At 40.8% G+C, this 14355-nt stretch overlaps 1 protein-coding gene across 1 annotated transcript in view; it reads left to right on the forward strand.

The window, feature by feature from the left end:
- The first annotated feature begins 7791 nt into the window (after nt 1–7791).
- The window catches only part of TRAF3 (TNF receptor associated factor 3), a 91695-nt gene continuing 85131 nt past the window's right edge, over nt 7792–14355 (forward strand). The window contains exons 1-2 of the mRNA XM_026680203.2: nt 7792–8174; nt 9553–9609. The gene's annotated coding sequence lies outside the window, so the exon portion shown is untranslated. The remainder of the gene's footprint in view (nt 8175–9552; nt 9610–14355) is intronic.

Raw genomic sequence — 14355 nt, forward strand, 5'->3', positions numbered from 1 at the left:
AAAAACGCAATCCCAGGAGGCTTCCCTGAGGCCCAGAAGACCCCCCAAATGGGGAGGGGTGGCTGCAAAAAAGCCACGCCCATCCAGTCACATGGCCATGCCCACCAAGCCACGCCCACCTTGCCACACCCATGGAACTGGTAGTAAAAAAATTTGAATCCCACCACCGCCTGAGGCTTCAGGTGGGGAAAGCATGCATATGCAGCTGGTTAGGGATGATGATGAGGAACCTCCTTCTGAACCTAATCCAAAAACAAGCAGAGCAGAGAAAAGGTAGGAACAGTGAAGGTTATCCTGATTACTAGAAAGGAAGCAGCCTCGCCCCTCTTGATGGGCTGCACCAGAAGCTGGCTATTTAGCACAGCAGACAGATGAAGACAATGCTAAGAACAATGCAAACAATGCAAACAAACAGGATGTCACATTTTACTGAATAATTAGTTTCAGGTGAATCAAAAACAAGAGCCAATCTCTGGGCTGCTAAAAGTCACCTCCCTGCAATTTCACTTGTTGGATATATATCTTATTGGCCATAAATCAAGTGATCAGGCAGAATTTCTAAGAAACCCAAGCTTGCTTATTTGGTAATCTCAAAATAAACAAATAAATTAACCAGGCAAAATTTCCTAAAAGGAATGCCTCTTAACACAGAAAAGTAGAACTAATGACCCTTTTGGGTATTGCACAATAAAATCCTGTAGTTTTTAGATAAACTGTGCACTGGGCCCATTTAAACAGAAATTAACTTCCAAAAAATCTTCCACTTTCTTCCCTTGGTCTCTACCTTCCCTTGTATTAAGGACATTGCCCAAGATAGTTGCCCAAGATTACTGTCAGATCTCTTCTTTATTTCTGGGCAGCCTGAGCTGTCCATCCCTTCTTTCTATCCTTTATTACAAGGGTTACGTTCAATTTGTTTATGCTTTTATTTGTCAAATTTATTTGGTCATCCATTTCACATGAAGTGACTCTGGGTGGTGTATAATAAAACCAACAATTAAATTCTCCAAAACCAATTAAAAATGATAAACATGGATACAACAAGACCATGAGAGGGAAAGTATTATATATAATGCAGCCAATGTGCATGCAGGCTCTCTATTACAAAGGGATCTCTAGGCTTGTTAACCCCCTCCCCCCTTTTTTTGGTGAGTCTTCCAGAAAGTTAAAAGAATTTGGGCTAACCTCACCTCAGGAGGGATAATGTTTCAGAATGTGGATGTCACAGCAGAAAATCTTACCCCCTAATTCTCATCAGATGAAACTCCTTAGCAGACAGGACCTACGACATACAGTACCTTTCTTGCTGGACCTGATGGGATGGGTATGTATTAATCAGAAAGGGACAGTTCCTCAAATAACCTGGCCACTGTAAGGCTTTAAAAGTCAAAAACAGCACCTTGAATTGCACTCAGAAGGAAACTGGCAATCAGCACAACTTATGTAGCAGGGCTGTAATGTATGTCCTTATGTAGCAGGGCTGTAATGTGTGTCCGTCACATTAAGTGACCAGAACATGAATAACTGTGAGCAGAGGTTCTCAATAGAGGAACAGGGGGAACTAGTGCACAACATGTTATGCAAAGGTTCCTAACTGGCCACAACTGCCACCTGCTTTTTAGACAGAAGTTGTGAGTCCAGAAAGACTCCGAGATTATGGATCAGGTCTATTTGGGACAGTGCCATCTCATCTAGTACCAAATAAGGTAAAAACCCTAGATCTGGAAGACCCTAAAACTCAAAGCTACTCAATCTGGTTAAGGTACAATTGAAGCCTATTATTCCCCATCAGGGCCCCTACAGTTTCCAGGCATCCATAGCACCGCTTAATTTGCCATGGTCAAAGTTTATATAATTGAGTATCATTAGTATACTGGTAATACCTCACTCCGTAGCAACAGATCATCTCCCCAAGCAGTCTCATGTAGAGGTTAAACCGGAGTGCGGAGAGCACTGAAGCATACATATGTACAAAATACACATCTCACTAAAGCATCTGAGGGTGGATTCTCACTCTTGACCAACACTGACTAGTTTCAATCTCTTAGGAAGGAAGCATACTGTGTTATCCCCTCTAATTCCTGGAGTCAGTTCAGAAGACTACCATGATTGATGGTTGTGAAAGTCACTGAGAGGTCAAGGAGAGCCAGGATTTATGTTACTGATTACGTTGTGAATTGTAATTGTTGCTTTCTTTGGTCTTTGACTTTTCTCTGCTTCAATGTGTGATTTGAGGCAACTCTGCATTGAACAGTTCCTTACTTTTCCTCTTAGCTGGAAAAATTATTTAACCCAGCACACTAATTTATATTTCCCAGGCATTCTCTGAATTCGTTCTTTTTATTTAAAATCACTTTAACAGCTGAGATCATCAATATAATGTTTTATTATTCTGGGTAGAATACACTGTAGGTTTTAGCTTTGAATTCATTGTACACTACCATCTGAAATAGAAGAGGGAGGAACCTTGATATAGACTGTACATATAATTTTTGATATACAAGTTACTCTGAGCTGAAATCAGATTGTCTCAGATGGAATGAAGCTTTCATTTAGATAATATCTTAGATTATTCTAAGCCAATTTAAAACAATTCAGCCATTGTGATATTTCATGGCAGTTTTTAATACATCTGGAACCTAGAGTGGTGATTAAATTCCCAGAATAATTATAACTTTCAAAATTCTGAACTAGCCTCCAAGATCTGGTGTCTTTCAAACATGCATACTTTTAGCTAAATGTCTGTGGAGATTGTCAGTCTTCCAGGTCATGGTTGTCCCAAAGGTGCTTTTTCAAAAGGCAACTGGATTTTCTGGTTTTTCTTTGAAGACATTTCGCTTCTCATCCAAGAAGTTTCTTCATTTCTGACAGTCCAATTACCTTTTGAAAAAGCAACTTTTCATTTCTATGCAAACTTTTAGTTTCTATCATACTCTTAACAGTGCAGATTATGACAATTTGGTTGGGATTATGGCAATATTTTTTTAAATTGGTGGACAGTATTGCTGACATTGCACAAAAAAATAATAATACAAAGTAGAATGAAAATTTTTTCAGAATCCTGTAAGGTATTACACATGAGCAATAAAGCAGATAACAGATAATCAGAGTTGGAAGGGACCTTGTAGGTCATCTAATCCAACCCTCTGCCCAAGCGGGAGACCCTACACCATTTCTGACAAATGGCAGTCCAATCTCTTATTGAAGATCTCAAGGGATGGCGCTCCCACAACTTCCAAGGGCAAGCTGTTCCATTGGTTGATTGTTCTCACTGTCAGAAAGTTTCTCCTTATTTCCAGGTTAAATCTCTCCTTGTTCAGTTTCCATCCATTATTCCTTGCAGGCGCTTTAGAAAATAGCTTGACCCCTTCCTCTCTAGAGCAGTCCCTCAAATATTGGAAGACTGCTATCATGTCTCCCCTGGTCCTTCTCTTCACTAGACTAGCCAAGCCCAGATCCTGTAACCGTTCTTCATATGCCTTAGTCTACAGTTTCCTACTTAGTTTTCAGCCACATAAGATTTCAGGGTTCCCATCCTAACTTTAAATTATGGGAATTACAAATTTGGGGATATTTTGTTTAATAACTGTTGTTTAATCTGAGGGTTTCATGAACTTTATAAGCCGACTAAATGTGTCACATTGCTCACTTCTTGATTATAGAAATCTTACACCTTAGAAACATGGCATATTGTAGGAAAGAGTGATCTAACTATAAACTCAACAGTCACTTCTATTAGCTATTATTCATTTCACAAGACTCCCTGAATTCAATTAATACCTCTTTCTTGACCTCCTGAATTGGGAAGTCCCTTCTTGATCATGCTGTAATTATCTTTTTCTTGTCTCAAGTCCTTGAATCATAGATTCCTAGTTGTAGGATCACATTTTTCCTAATTTCTAACTAATATGATTACCAGTTCTGCAATTGTCCTACTCCTCTACCAATAAAAGCTAAATTGCAAAACAGTGACTAATCGTTCCATTTTACAATACCAATTCAGTCAATCTTCATTGGGAGCCATGAGCACAACACTATCTGATTTTTCTCTTCCATAGATTATCAATTTAAAATAAGCAATTTCAACTGACAATATCCATAGTTTACTTACCTAGAACTTGTTTATATTTGATGGCACTTTCCATTGGGAAAATCAATAGATTTAGTAAACAAGGTTTAGAGTTACATTTTACAAGAAATATTAGCATAGTTCAGTAATATACAATATTATTAATATAATTTAGTATTATTAGTATTAGCAATTCACTTGGCTAACATAGGCTAGTATTGTATTTTCTAGCTTTTTGCTGACCTAGTCTGCCCTTTATCTGAACCAAGTTCAGCACAGCTCTGTTATATTTCTCTCAAATAATTTTAAAATAACCCAGCAGTCCATTTTCCCCTCTAGGAAATTATTTTTCCCCCATAAAAATTGTAATGTAGCTTTGCCCTTCCCATCCCCACACCACTTCTTTCCTTCAATTTTCATCAAAGGGATGAATTCTATATTTTGTAATCTTGCCATAACTGTGTTTTATACCACTTGAACAAATACGGTCTTCAGCATGATCTATATTGTATATTAAATGATAAGTTAATAATTTACAGAATCAAATTTATAATAATGCATAATAGGCATATTATATCCTTTTCCTGCTGAATTCTTTAGTCTGGGCTATTGCTATGTAAAGATTCTAGAAACTTTTGTGAATTGTGAAATTTACAATGACAATAACAAATTTAGGCAAAATAGTTGTGACTGGTTCTTTTTTAGTAATGAGAAGGACAATGGATAGATTCAGATTGTTTCTTGGCCATTCAATGCCACTGACAATAAGAGATAAGAAGCTGAAATGGCACATGGGTATCAAGCTTAATTTTCATTCATTGTAGGAAACAACTGGACTTCACATATCAGAAAAACAGCACCCGGTAGCATCACTTAAACCATATTAAAGGTGCTTCATAAAGATAGCTTGTCATGCTACGGCAATTGCAAGAAGCAGAATTTAGGCATTTAAAATAAAATATAGGCTTTGGCAGCTCTCCAAGGAATGGGAATTTGTAACCTGAAATCCTGACAACCAATTTGGTGTAGTTAAAAGTTGCCAGGCTAAAAATTGTGAAACTGTGAGTTCTAGTACTGCCTTAGATATGAAATCAGCTGGGTGGATTTGGGCCAGTCAGTTCCTAAAATGTTGTCAGAAAACTCCTGAGAATTGTACAGGCAATGACTAGGATTTAAGATTGACTAGAAGGCACCATAAATAAATAACCTATCACCCTCCCCCCAAGAAAACCTCTGAAAACACTCACTCCACGTTTGAGCCCTAAAGCATTTTCAAATAAGCATTTGCAATCATTTTAGGATCAGCAGCATCAGCTCCAAACCAGATTGATTTCATGCTATCATTTATTTTCAGATGCAAAATTGTTCTGTTCTGAGTCTAATCCAATTTTTTTGGAATCATTACAAAACTAATATTTTACTTAGAATTGCTTAACACTGTAAATCTTGTGAGTGGTTAATTTTCTCGTTGGCTGGAATCCTTACCTTACCCGCTTCCTAGCACTTAAGTTAAACTGAGTTATGTTAAACTAGACCTCCAAGGTCCCTTCTAGCCCTATGATTCTATGATTCCCCCCCTCCCCTGCACATACACTTTTAAGCTCAGCATCCTGTTCTCTGAACTTGACTTTTCCTGTATGTATCATTCAAAATTTCTGCTTTTCCCCAGTCCAGCAAAGGTAACCATGGTCACAGTTGTAAGGAAAAATATCCACTTGAACAATTGCCAAGACAATGAGTTTTTTTCAGTGCTCTGAGGCTGGTAGAAGTAATAACATTTATTGGCTGGACTTGGAATCACACTGCTTTATGAGTGATTAAAGGGGTGGAAACACTGGTGATGTGGAAGTGGCTCTAATTCGCATGAGAGGTTCAATCTTCCTGACAGGCTTTGCCATGGCTGCCAGTCTCTAAAAACATGCTCAATTGTATGATAACATGGATTGTTTTGGATAAGCATCTCACTTGCTTCAGATTATCCAGATGTGGTGAAGATCTGGTAAGAGACAACTTCTCAAAGGGATAAACTAGGATCCAGTTATTTGCTTGCTTTTTCAGCTGGAGAAGGCGTTTATCATAGCCTAAATATGAGCACTTCTTCAAAATGATTTAAGTGTTATTCTTTTTTATAGACATTTCAGAATAAAGAGCTACAACCATAAAGCAGCTTTAATGTGGGTCCGATAACTTTCAAATTTACCAGTTTAATGCTATTTCTCTGATCTCTAATATCGCCCAAAATATGCAAATGACATTTTCTAAATATGTGCTGCTAGAATAACCTTAAGATAAAAATAGTTTTTCTATGAATTAGGTTATGATGGCAAATAGATAATATTTTCTGAGAGTGAATATGAAAACATGTATGTTGCCTCTGTTGGCTAGGTTTTGCTAGCTCCCATAAATCTTGGGCTCTGAATGTTTTCTTGCCATCTGAAGTTGCGTTTACATGTTGTTTATTCTTATTCTTCGCATTGTTTTGACCCTTGACTTTGGAGTGAAATGAGCTTACTTTCTTGAATTGGTTATTTGGCCTTGTGATGACTCTTGATTTCCCTTCATTTTCACTTGTCATGTTGTTTCTTTTCCTTCTTCATTCTCTGCTTCTCTAGTGATTTCACACAAGGCTGACTGAAAACCTCTTTACACCAGAAGTGTGTTTTTTGGTAGCAGAGATGATTGCTGGGCTATGTCCAAACCAGCTTCCCCCAATTTGATGCCCTCACTGAATTCTAGGCCAGTGTGCCAGTGCCTTCCCAACACATCTGGAAGGCACCATATTAAGAAAATATTTATAGGGAGCCAGGTTTTTATCCTCCCCATTTCATTTTAGAAATACTACACCTCATAATTACAAACGCCAAATGAGGTGAGGTGGCCATCTTGTTTCACACTTTTATTCCAACTTTACATATACATTTTTAATACTGTGAACTGCCCTGTACATAAAAAGATCTGAGTTGTGCAAGCCATGATGTTCCCTGTGTCATGAAACTGAAAGTTGGACTTTGAAGAAGCAAAATAGGGATAGCATTGATGCTTTTGAAGTTTGGTGTTGGGGAATGCCTTTAATAAAAAAAAATATTTGTGGAAACTCTTAATTTGTAACTTGCATTAAAATGCTTTTAGTGAATTGTTGTTTTAGCAGAAGTGAAATGTAATCTTCTCCATAAATGTTTTAAAACTTACTTTTACGAAATAATTAGGAATGCTGTCATGCCCTAATGGGAAAATCATAAAGGTCCTTTATACAAAGGAAAAGAGCGTGGAAAAAAACGATTAAAGCAAACGCCTGCTCAAGGATTGCTCTTTCCCTCCACTCCAACTGTGGAAAACCTAAGTTTTAATTCCCTATGAACTTCATGATGGAAGTCAGCGCTCGCAACAGATACGGGACTTAGATGTGGACGGCTGGGACAGCGCTCAGCCCATGCTGAGAAAGAGACTTCATGTAATCATTTCACCACACAAACAAGCGCTAGAATTCCAGCGGGACTCCCCATATGAACGAAAGCCCAATTACGCACGAACGAAAGAGCGCCAGGTCTGTCACTGCTTCCTCGGAACTACGGCTAGAGGTCGATCATTCCTTTTTCCTCCTGAATGAAAAGTGTGCGGAAATAGCGCCCCCCCCCCCCACCCACCCGCTTTTTCCTCTTTTCCGTTTGGCCAGGCAGGAGAGCCAACCAGCCCGCGGCTGGCGAATGAGCGGGGCGGGGACTGAGCTCCGGCGGAGGCCCGTCCCTCGTTCAACCCGCCTCGCCAGAGCCGAGGAGCCAGTCTGGAGACGCGCTTGGTGCTGGTGGTGGTGGAGGCGGCGGTGTGCTGGTTGTAGAAAGAGCCCGGCAGCGCGCGAGCGAGGGAGCGAGCGCGAGCAAAGAAAGGAACGCGGCGGGGATTTCCAGACTGGGCTCGAGGGCGGGAGAGGAAGTGCCGGGCGGGCGGGGGGAGAAAAGAACCAGCCGGGGCAGCGCACCAGGGACTTTCCAGCCGGGGCAAAGCAAAGACTACGTTTGGCTGAACTGCTGCAAAGAACAGCAGTGGTCGGTAGTGCTGGCGGCCGCGGTTCTTTTGCCCCCCTCCCCTTCTTTTCCTCAGGCGCAGAGTAAGTAGTAGGGGAAGAACCGGAGAAGGTTGGCCGGCCGTTGCTCGCCTCCAGGCAGAGGCTGAATCGGGAGCTGGTGGGGAGCAGGGAGCGTTTCCCAAAGCCGAGGCAGAGCGGGTCGGCCTCCCCAGTTCCTGCTGCCTTGCTAAGTCAGGGGCGGTGTAGCTGGCTGGAAGGGAAAGCCGTCGTGTGCGTGAGGAAGTGGGGGACGCAACGGCCGGAGGTCCCCCCCTTTGGAAGTGCCCACTTCCAAAGGGGGGCAGCTGCCCGAACACCGTGGACCTGCTGTGGGGAAGGGGCTGGCGCCGCGGCCGAGAAGGTCCCCGCTGCTTGTCGGAGGGAAAGGCGGGAGAGGTCCGCCGCTGCTCAGTTAAAGCGCGTGTCTCGAGTGGTGGGGAGCTCGCTTAGAACTGGGTAGGGGCTGCATCTTCCCGCTTCCTCGAGCTGTTGCTTCTCTCTCATGCCTCTTTTCCCCCTCTCAATTAAAGCAGCCGCCCGGAAAGAAGGCTGCTGTTTGGGGACTATGCGGGGATTCTGTTGGTGCTGCTGCTGCCGCCCGGAGGCATTCGCATTCAGCCTCCATGCGCCTCAAAACTGCCTCTCCGAGGTAGATTCGTTCTGCTGCTCTTGCTGCTGCCGCTGCCAAGAATCACTACTGGCTGCTTTGCTCGTACATTCATCACCCTTCAAGCTGTTGCTGCTATTGTTGCTCCTCTCCCTCCTCCCTCCTGCACCTCCTCCCTCCACTATATCGCTTTGGAAGAAGAGAGAGGTGGTATGTCTGGCTGCTTTAAGAGACGCGGTGTGCCTTTTTTTTCACCCCCCTTTCTTGAAGCTTGTTGCGAGGCCGAAACCTCTTGTAACGTTTCAGGATCGGATCGGCAGGACGCGGGGTCTGAGAGTTGCCGGCGAGGAAGAAAAGCATGCCGGTTTTTTTCCCCTTCGCCCGCTGCTGCTGCACTATAAAGGTGTCTGCCTGCATGCATTTGATGTGTGTGAATGCAGAACGCTCTCTTAATTCCTGGCTCCCTCCATATGCAGTCGATGTGGGCGGACCGAAGGGTTTTTCAAAGGGGGGAAGCGTCTGCCTTGATAAAAAACGGGTAGGGGGGAATGCTGCTTTTAATTCACTTGTGGCAAACTCACGTTGTACCTACCAACTTTGTATCTTCCCCGAACACTTGTTTTGCTTGATCACTTTGCAGTCACGAAGGATGCTCAGGCAGCTGCATTTTGAATTTGTATCTAGTAGTCATGCAGGATTAAGGACTGTTGCAGGTGCAGCTGAAGAAGAGGGAAGACACTTGTAAAAGATGTGGGATGAATGAAATGCAATGGAGATTTCTTTATTGTGTGCTTTTTTGTTTTTGTTTTATAGGGATAGCTTTATAGCAAGTGCAGAAGAAGGAGCAGTTAAAGGATATGCAACATGAAGGTATTATGGGCGTTGGGTTACAAATTGTTTTGCTGTTGTCACCACAGTAGTACTTTAAACGTGCCTCTATTTTAAGAAGTAGAAAAGCTTGAATTATACACGATTACGTCATTTTATAGTGTGAAGAATTTTCTTAAAAGTTTATACTGAGTCATGCCTCTGCAGAATAAACCTTACTGATTCTTAAATATGATTGCAATGCTTTTTATTGGTTTGTCTGTTTTAAATGAGGAAGGGAAGTTGGCAACAGATCAGTTTGTAAAAATGTATATTAGAAAAAGGTAGCATTTAATTTAAGAAAATCATAGTTGCATTTGTCAGTCTAGTCATGTCTACATAGTGTTTTACTAAGATGTTGCTGAAATATTCAGATGTTATTGTCAATAGCCTGGGTTTCTGTCCTTTCAGTCATCTAAATGTATTTTGGAAAGCTTTGTTCTTTATATTATGTTGTGCAAGAAAATTTAAAACAGATACTGATTGTAGGACCTTGTGGGTTTATGTGATGACAATGGGAGGAGTAACCCTCAATCTAGTAAGGATGAATGTTTTGCATTTTGATCAAAGATTGTAATAAAGGATGTATGTTACAGATTTTATGGGTAAATGTAATATTTTTAGAGCTCAATTTTCCCAGTTATTGAACTCAATGACTAATCATGTCTCTGAGATCAGGACTGCACCAGTAGTACTGTGTGCTTCAGGCATGTCTGTGGAGAGAAGCAGTCTCTGCTCTAGCCTGTGCTATTGAATACTATAATATGAATGACTTTGACTTTTTAATTGATCTCTATACAGGCTATTTAGAAAAATGCATTATTACAATCGTCACCAGCTGCGTGTACGGTAGTAGATAAATTATAACATTCTGACATTTTTAGTCCATATACCACCTTGTTTTTCTTTCTTAATCTTTTCATTCTAATTTGCTGAAGGCTTAAGGGTTGATTTTGAAACTGCATGTATTTGGCTATCTAAAATAATAGAAGATAGATTTATGAAACCATATTCAGGCTTCAATATATGGGAAGCAAAAGCTGGATTTTAGAGTTTATAGCAAAGATGTTCCATGTACGAAAGAATTGTTTTTAGTAAGATGGTACTGAGATTGTCAGGTCATTTTGGAAAACTGCTTTTATCAGAGAGGAATGGGAAGAGTGTCAGGTTAAACAAATGAAATAATATTTGCATGTGTCCTTAAAAGTAAGTTGTGCTGATGTTATATATATTCCTTATGTGCAGTTACAAGGATCTAATCCCAAGTCAATGAAGGTGTTAAAGAAAATTGAAAACCATGCTTTTTCTAGAATCTATAAGTAAGAAATAAATATTTATGACTGTTTGTCACTTAGATTTAGAGGTGAAAAGCAGACAATTTTGACATTCTAAAGAAAACATTAGACTAACTTATTGCATATGTACATTATTTTTGTCTGCAGTGGACATATGCAGCATGCCATGAAGCTAAAATCAGGAATTATGACATTTCTCGAAATGTAAAGTGTATACTTAAGAACATGACTGACCTGCTGGATCATACCAAAGTCCTCCCTAATGTGGCATCCTGTTTCCTGTAGTAGCCAAGCAGCTGTCCCTGGGAAGCCTGCAAGTAGGATGTAAGAATCATAACCCGATATTGCTGCTCTCCGGCAACTGGAATTCAGGTTCATGCTGCTTTTCATATTAGAGATGATACATAGTTATCACAATTGCTGCCCATTGATGGCTATATTCTGCCTATGGTCATTAATAAGGAATAGCTTCAGTGAATTTCCAGTGTTTCAGAGGGTTCAGAGAATAAGGGTTCCACGCTGACAAGAATTCTTAATTCTTGGATTCATATCACTCTGCACAAAGATCTCTGCTTTTAAATAACATTTACACCAGTATATTTCAAGATGGAAAGAAACTACATATAATTTGGAAACGATAAAATAATTGAAGTATGTATATGATACTGGCTAGCATAATATGCTGTTCGGTTGCTTTTTTTCCTTCCTATTCTGAACTTGGATTCCATCTATAAATCAATGGAAGTCTACGTAAGAAATGAACAGTTCATTTTATAACTCTCTTTTGAAACTTTTGATACAGTCTTTTCTTAAAATCACTCAGTGGGGCAATACAGCAGGATAGCCATCTAGTTCTCTTTTGACAAATTTGCTCAGTTTTTCAGAAAATGAAAAATCAATTTATATTGTAAATATTCATTTCAAATGAATGGATCAGAAATATATATATAGGATATAAGCAAGATGACGCTTTTCCTCCAGTGGCCATTGAGATCTGGGCACACTGTTTGCATAGGCGTATATAAAGAACAATGCATGCAGTTCTGTTTTGTGCAGCCATGAGGAATTTCACAAACATCACATTGTCAATATTTAGTGGACACAAAAATATGACTGAACCTCCCCAACTTTAGATTTAGTTTTGTATGCTGAAATAAATTTGGAGATCCTAGAACAACGTACAGCAAAACTTACTTTTGTAGTGGTGGAGGCTACATTTTTTGATGTTTGTATTTGCTGCCAGCTTTTAATGGCATGGGATTGTGTGTTTGTGTGTGTACATTCAGAAAGTATTCAGATCCTCTTTTGTCACCTTTGTTATGCTGCAGCCTCGTTCTACAATCGTTGAATTTATATACCCCATAATGACAAAGTGAAAAATATCTGTAAATTTATTAAAAAGAAAAGAAAAAACTGAAATATCACATTGGCATAATAAGTATTCAGACCCTTGCAACAACACTTGAAAGTTAGCTCAGATGCCTCCCATTTCTATTGATTGTTTCTAACCCTTGATTGGAGTCTACATTTGGTAAATTAAATTGATGGGACATTGATGGGACATGATGGCACACACCTTTCTATAGAAGTGATAATGCATACTGTAGCAGAGCAAAACCCATGAGGTCAAAGGAACTGCCTGCAGAGCTCACAGATAGGATTATTACAAGGCACAGATCCGGGGATGGCTACAATAAAATTTCTGCTGCACTGAAGTTTCCTAAGAGCACAATGGCCTCCATAATTCTCAAATGGAAGAAGTTTGGCATAACCCGGACTCTTCCGAGAACTGGTTGCCCGGTCAAACTAAGCAATTGCAGAACAGCCTTAGGAAGAGAAGTGACCAAGAACCCAATGGTCACTTTGACTGAGTTCTAGAGATCCTGTGTGGAGATGGGACAGAATTCCAAGAGGACAACTATCACAGCAGTTCTCCACAGATCTGGGCTTTATGGCTAGACATGTGCAAAACACATGAAAGCCTACTTGGAGTTTGCAAAACAGCACCTAAAAGAACTCTCAAGACTGTGAGGAACAAGATTCTCTGACCTGATGAAACCAAGATTGAACTGTTTGGCTTCAATTCTAAATGTTAGGTATGGAGGAAACCAGATACCACTCATCACCTTCCCAATATCATCCCAACAGTGAAGCATGGTGATGGCAGCATCATGCGGTGGGTGTGTTTTTCAGCAGCAGGAACTGGGAGACTGGTCAGGTTGTGGGAAAGCTGAATGGAGTTAACTACAGGGATATCCTCAATGAAAACCTGTTCCACAGCACCCAGAACCTTGGACTGGGTTGAAGGTTCATTTTCCAACATGACTAATGACCTGAAGCACAGCCAAGACAATACAGGATTGGCTTAGGGACAACACTCTGAATGTCCTAGAGTGGCCCAGCCAGAGCCCTGACTTGAACCCTATTGAATATCTCTGGAGGGATCTGAAAATGGCTGCCCACCAATGGTCGCCATCCAACCTGACTGAGCTTCAAAGGATTTGCAAGGAAGAATGGCAGAAAATCTCCCAATCCAGTCATACCCAAAGAGACTCGAGGCTGTAAATGCTGCCAAAAGTGTTTCAACAAAGTAGTGAATGAAGGGTATGAACAGTTATGCCTATTTGATATTTCAGTTTTTTTTCTTTTTAATAAATTTACAGATATTTCTAAACTTCTGTTTTCATTTTGTCATTATGGGGTAATGGGTGTAGATTAGTGAAGGAAAAAAAGAATTTCAACAACTGTAGAATCGGACTGCTGCATAACAAAATCGACAAAAGTGAAGGTCTTTCTGAGTGCTATACACACATGCACATTGTTCAATCAAAAAAGTAACAAGCGGGGGGGGGGGCTGCTGCAGGTTCGCACGGGTTCAGGCGATCCTGTTAAGATGTTGCGTGGTTCGGCAAACCCGTAAATGGAGACCCCTCGCTGGCCCCTCCCAGGGGTCTCCATGCAGCATGTTTTGGATGCCAGGTAAGTGTGTGGAGGCTCAGGGAGGGTGAAAAATGGGCCTCCCAGGAGTTCCAGAGGGCCTCCGGAGCCCAGGGGAGGCTGTTTTCGCCCTCCTGGAGGCTTGAGGAAAGCCTCCGGAGCCCGGGGAGGGCAAACCCCCCCCCCATGGTGCAGGAGGCCGACTAGGCCACCCAGCAACTGGGCAGAGAACCGATTGCTCACATTTTTGAAGCCCACCTCTGGTAATAAGCCCATAATCTCTTTCAATGGGTAATATTACATACCAGCAGAAACATCTGTTATCACTGTAGATCCAGTTAACACTTTGAATGAATGAGATGGATTTTTATCATTTGAACTAAATTTAATTTTCTGTGGCCCAAAATCTTTATTAAGATATAAAGAAGCAACTTTTAGAAGAATTTGTATAATAACTTACTAAATATTTAGTGAAGCAAAAATAATCACACTAAATTTCTTTCCCTCATCTTCGTAT

This window comes from Notechis scutatus, chromosome 1 (genome assembly GCF_049901735.1).
Source record: "Notechis scutatus isolate UNSWTSFEM ecotype Mainland chromosome 1, rNotScu1.2, whole genome shotgun sequence".
NCBI classification, from domain to species: domain Eukaryota; kingdom Metazoa; phylum Chordata; class Lepidosauria; order Squamata; family Elapidae; genus Notechis; species Notechis scutatus.